A 5,892-nucleotide genomic window follows, 5' to 3' on the forward strand; every position below is an offset into this window, starting at 1 on the left:
TAATTTCGCCCCTTACAATAAAGGCCAAATGTGTCCCTCTAGCCATTATGTAATATTCTTCTATTGGGGGTACTTGAGATAATATGTGTGAGAAGCTTTATAAACTGTAGAGTGCTATCTAAATAAAAGTTTTGTGGCTATTGCATGGTTAAACTAAGCTTTGCAATGAAAGAATTGGAATTGAACTGCAATTCTCAGTCTGGAGCCCACTGTCAATTAGGTTTATAGTTTCATCAATTTGCTATTTAATTGTTTTAAGTTATCCAAGTGCCAGGCAACGTTCTTGTATTCTTTCTTCCGTAAAGCAGTAGAACAAATACTTAAGTTTAACGTAAAAGTTGACACAGACGGAGGCAATATTTTTGTTTTTAGGACATTAAAAGACAGATATTTGGAGAAATGCTTTTAAAACATTTTGGAATCTGGCTAAGTCTATCCATGGCTTTCACCAGCTGTCCCCCTAATTTGTCTCTCGCAGCTTCTTCCCATCTTCAAGAGCCTGTATTGACGCTCTCCTCATTGATGTCAGTTGGTGCAGCAGCTCCATGTGTGGTCAGGGTTGTTGGAAGTCCAGAGGGGCCCATGTCACTTTATTTTTAGATTCCTTGTGACTTAAAAACATAAGCAATACCATAATAAGGTTAACAAAATTAAGGTATATTTTTAAAAATTATGTCTCTTTATTCATACTTAGATGTAGGTTATTTTTACAATCTTTATTTTTGTGTACAGATGTGCTTAACAATTACTGAATTTCTAGGCCAGGTTCAGGTATCTAAAGAGCCTTTATAAGTAATTTATATTGTCTAGACCCAAGGTATGCTGAAAGCCCAGTCTGGAGCAAAATTAGAAATAACATCTTTCTAAAGACAGGTTTAGTCATCCTAATCCAGTAATTTGTTTCCTTTCTCAGGTAGCAGGGCTGAGTTATACCTGGTTAGGCCACCATTCACAAGGGATAGCCAAGAAAACAGGGTACAGGTCACCAAAAACAAGACCAACCAATCCACCATGTGTTATGGTACAGGTTTCACTATGCAAATCACAAAACCTTTGTAAGATACGTGTGCCATCAAAAATGGGATCACTGCCATTGGTAAACCAGCAGCTATATGAGACTGTGTCACAGGTAAGATGCATCAAAAAAGACCATTTGCTATTAGGCCACAGAGAGCAGCATTAAGTCCAATATAAGTTGATCCATTTTCAAGCAGATTCCTTTCTGCTTCCGGAAGTTGGTTAATTTTCCTGGTTATGATATCAAGTTCTCCTTGACAGTATCGTCTGGTTCATGATTTTCCATCTTGAGCCTTACTCTTTCCACCCAGCACTCGCTGCTTCCTCTAGTCTTCTTCAGCCATGCGAGGGCTCACTCCAACCTTTGCTCAACTCATCCAGGTGCAGCCCTCCTTCAGCATAGTTTTAGGGTTCAGACTTAACAAATGAATGCCCTTAACACAAACAAATAGATATTTTAAAAACTTAATTTGATGCACAAGTTTGATACACTGCACTGGGCATAAAGGTGATTAAGACATAATACTCTCCCTCAAGGAATTCTCAGTCCAGCAAACTGTGCAATAGTATATAATAAATAATTGCACATAATCGTCGATAAGGTCATACAACCAGAAAGTACTTGACACGTAGTCTTTTTTCATAGAGAATGTCAAAACTTCAAACAGAAGTTCTTTCCTGTGTGGAAGCCTAGAGCAAGCAACTCTCCCGACTACTTCATGGGCCCTGAGCACACTGGGCTGGCTGTTCACCTCCCCAGAGACCCATTCTCTGGTTCTTTGAGGTTGCTGGCATATATGCAGCCACACCCTTGTTCACTGTGATTTTCAAGGTGACAGTGTGAGTTGCCATTTCACAACTGGGAAAGCCCCATTGTCTCCTGGCCCAACAGTGGTGCTGAAGCTTTTTTCAAATCGGTTCTCTCACTTTGAAAGCTCTTTTCATGTTTCAAAACACCAGAGAGAGCAAACTGATGCTAAATTACGTAATCTGTAGAGCAATCAATTGGACTAGGGGAAAAAAAAAAAGTTGGTCTGGTTATTTTGTTCCAGTCTGCACAGATAACACTCAATATCTTAATGGAGCTAAAACACATTACTGTCTAGGAGAGAGAGAGAGAGAGACTACAGTAACAGGTAGTCAATTTTCCCTCCTGAAAAACTTCATTTTGAGAAGACATACATTCTACACAAATCCTAGCTCCTGCTTGCACACTGTAATGCTTCAGTATACTAGGGATTCTTTGACCTCATGAGATACCTCCGCAATCCATGCCTTATATATATCTCCTGTCTCACCAACTCAGAGCAATTGGAAGAGACTGAGAGATTCAGTTCTAAAAAACAAGCCTCATCATAATGGAAAATCCAATTAACTTTAGATATAGGAGATGCATACCAGCAGCAGTGCTGTAATTTTACCTTCTATGAAAATGGCTTAGCTGTTCATTAGGTAGCATGTCAAAAATTAAACGTCAATTATTTTCCTTGTCTCGAGATCTAGCATTATCTGGGGAATTAGAAGACCGACCACTGATATACATTTCAACTAGATGTAATTCCTGAAATCTTTGTTTTTTACTGTTTTATCCTGCATGTTCTGGGATGAGGGAAAATAATTTTCTCTGGGGAACCCAGACTGAACTCCTGTTCAATGGTTTGTAGATTGTGAAATGATGATGCTGATAACGTTGATGTCGTTTTTAGCTTTCCTAAGCGAAAAGTGATATGAAATAGTGATATTATCATGCTTACTGTCTCAGCTGCTTTGTGAGAGAAGTAAGAAAGTGATTGTTATCCCTGCTTACAGGAAGATAAACTGGGAGGCTGCAGGACTGGCTGAAATGTTCATACGCGATGGTTGATGGAGCTGAAACAAAAGCCAGGTCTCGACATCAAGCTCAGTGTCCAGCCTCCATACTGTGCCTTCTCACATTGGCAAAGCTGACACACCCTGGGTTTCTAATGCAAGCCTGATTTTTATTACTTTTTCCAGATGTGCTTAGCTGCATTGAAAAATAAATCTATTCTTTTCCACAAAATGGCGAAGGATAGAAAGATGGTTAAGTCCTAATCCCTGTCCTCTAGAGGGTTAAAACAGTACCACAGGGCTTCCCTGGTGGCGCAGCGGTTGAGAGTCCGCCTGCCGATGCAGGGGACACGGGTTCGTGCTCCGGTCTGGGAAGATCCCACATGCTGCGGAGCGGCTGGGCCCGTGAGCCATGGCCGCTGAGCCTGCGCATCCGGAGCCTGTGCTCCGCAACGGGAGAGGCCACAACAGTGAGAAGCCCGCCTACCGCAAAACAATAAATAAATAAAACAGTACCACAAATACAAAGCAGAGAAATCATAGACAGCATATTAGAAATATAAGAAAATTATATTAGAGTCTTTCTGAAAGTAGGTAAAATATAAATTATAGGTGTGTAAACACATACTAAGTACAAGAGTGATACGGAAGTTTAAGGAGGTCTCTTTTGGTTGGGAGTAAAGAAAGATCAGGGAAAGCAAATGAGGGAAGAGGGGAGGATGGTTGGGCTACACTTCCCTTCCCTGTGGTTTCTTTTTGTTTAGCCAGCCTGCCCTTCCCCAGGCAGAGTTTCCCCAACTTAATGCTGCATGTAAGACTTAGACCGAGGGAAACTTTTTAAAAATGCAGGTTCATGTGTTCACAAACATCTAGATGCCATGGGCCCGCAGTGAGATCTTGAAATCTGCATTTTTAGCAAGGCTCCAGCGGCTGAGAGTCAAGCTTTGGACTTTGAATTGGGAAACAATGCTTTGAGATCATACCAGTTATCAGTTTTAAGGAAAGGAGAGTGCCAACTTGGAAGATATAGATGATATAGGAGTCCACGAAGGGTGGTCTTTGCAAGCTCCATCTGACATCATGGGAAAGTAGGACTGAAAGAGGAAAGGAAAAGACACCTCTCAGTAATTAACGAATACAGTCTTCTCCCAGCCCACGTATACTTGGGCACAGCCCTGTGTGCGTGCTTCAGAGAAATCTGACTCCTGACAATGCTTTCCCTGTCCAGCTCCTACATTTCCTCTGACCCTCCTATTGTGCTTCATCTGGGGCACGGCTGCTCTCATTTTCCATTTATGAATAATTTGGGGCTATATTTAGGCATCTCCAGTCATTAGGTACCCACATTTCTGTACACAGCCTATAAGGTTTTATTTTTTTTTTTTTTAGAATTCTAGAAATTCATGAGAAAGAAAGCTCTTAATATTAGGTCACTTAGTCAATTACCTCCCTTCCTGCCTAATGCAAGATCATTCCCAATAGTCCTGTTTCTAGCTCTGTTGTCTATTTTTAAATGTACTAACTGATGGTGATTCTGCCACTCCCCTCAGGAGACTGTTATCCTGGCCCACCATTCTCAGTGTCAGGGGGCTTTCCCTGGTAATTAGCTCCAACTTGCTATTTCTTCCCCTTCCCATTATCCTTGGTTATCAATTCCCTTGTAACAACATTATTTCTCTCACAGTAGTTCTATATTTTTAGATAGTTTCCACAGTTTCACAAGCCACTGTTAAAAAGAGTTGAGCTACTTAGTATCAGCCCATATCTTAATCAGTCACGCTGTTGGAGGAAGAAGATGGACCTAATGCAAAGGGTCATTGGGTCCTGCTGTGTCCCGCCAAGGCCTGCATTATCTTGTGCCTGCATCTCCGTGCTTGTCTGCATTGATTTTATCAGCCTGAGGTCATCCTCCTCTACAGAGCAGCGTCTCTTGAAGCGTAATGTGTCTAGGTCACGTGAAGGTGTATAAAAAAGGGCCACCTCATTATCTGAAAAATGGGAAGGAGACTGCCTACTTGGTTACATTTCTATGAATGTTAAATGATACCAGGTACACAAATAATTTAGCAAAAATTCTAGCATGCAGTAAATATAATCAAATCCTGAGGCATATGAAGTGGTACTAACATGAATACACCTCGTTCTGTTTTCAGCTTTACCTCATTCTGTTTTCAGCTTTGTTAATTGCTGGTTATATGACCTCATCAAAACTTATGTGCAATGATTAATTATATAATCCTTCACAGTTGCTGGACCGAGTATTCCTTGAGGAGAGGAATTGTGTCTTATTCACCTTTATGCCCAGGGCATCAAACTTAAATGTATCAGCCTAAGTTGTTTTGCCTTCCTGAGCCTCAGTGTTCACTCCTGTGAAATGAGCACGTATGATCTTCCTTTAGGTCAGACATATTTTATGTCCTAGCTTATATCTTCTTAGCCCACATTTTTGCTCCAGCCACTGCTGCAGCTACCTCACGTGCAGAGGAAGAGACCAACGACACCTCACCTCACCTGCACCCCGAGGAATCCTGCCATCACCTAAGAGGCATCTGCAAGAGCCTGGGTCCAATCATCCAAGCAGTGGTTCTCACCGGGAAGATTTGGTGATCACAACTGTGGGAGGGAGGTGCCATCGGCATCTACTAGAAAGAGGCCAGGGACACTGTTAACAACCTGCGATGTCCCCAACAAGAAAGAATTGCCCAGCCCGTACACCAACAGTGCTGCTGTTGAGAAACCCTGACAGAGAGACCCTACAAAAACCTCATCCGAGGAAGATGCCTCATAAGATACACTCCTTTCTCTCGTGTTCAGACACTGTCCCCTTCACCGCTCTGGACTGGACCCATCAGAAGGTTATTTCTCTGCTCTATAAGTGCATACATGAATACAGCAGATTTATACTAATAAGGTGTGTGTATAATAGCAGAACATTGGTTCCTATCCTGTGGTGTCAGAGCTGTAATGCTAGGAATGTTTAGGTCACAGCACCACCACAGGGGGATACATGCTCCTTGCTCCGGGAAGAAACAGCACAGCTAAAGAATTGCAATACAGAAACTAAGG

At 41.8% G+C, this 5,892-nt stretch overlaps 1 pseudogene; it reads right to left on the minus strand.

Annotated features, from left to right (window-relative positions):
- Positions 1 to 745: 745 nt before the first annotated feature.
- On the minus strand, positions 746 to 1,303 carry LOC136126105 (transmembrane protein 126A pseudogene; annotated as a pseudogene).
- Between the last annotated feature and the right edge of the window lie 4,589 nt (positions 1,304 to 5,892).

This window comes from Phocoena phocoena, chromosome 7 (assembly GCF_963924675.1).
Source record: "Phocoena phocoena chromosome 7, mPhoPho1.1, whole genome shotgun sequence".
Classification (NCBI taxonomy): Eukaryota; Metazoa; Chordata; class Mammalia; order Artiodactyla; family Phocoenidae; genus Phocoena; species Phocoena phocoena.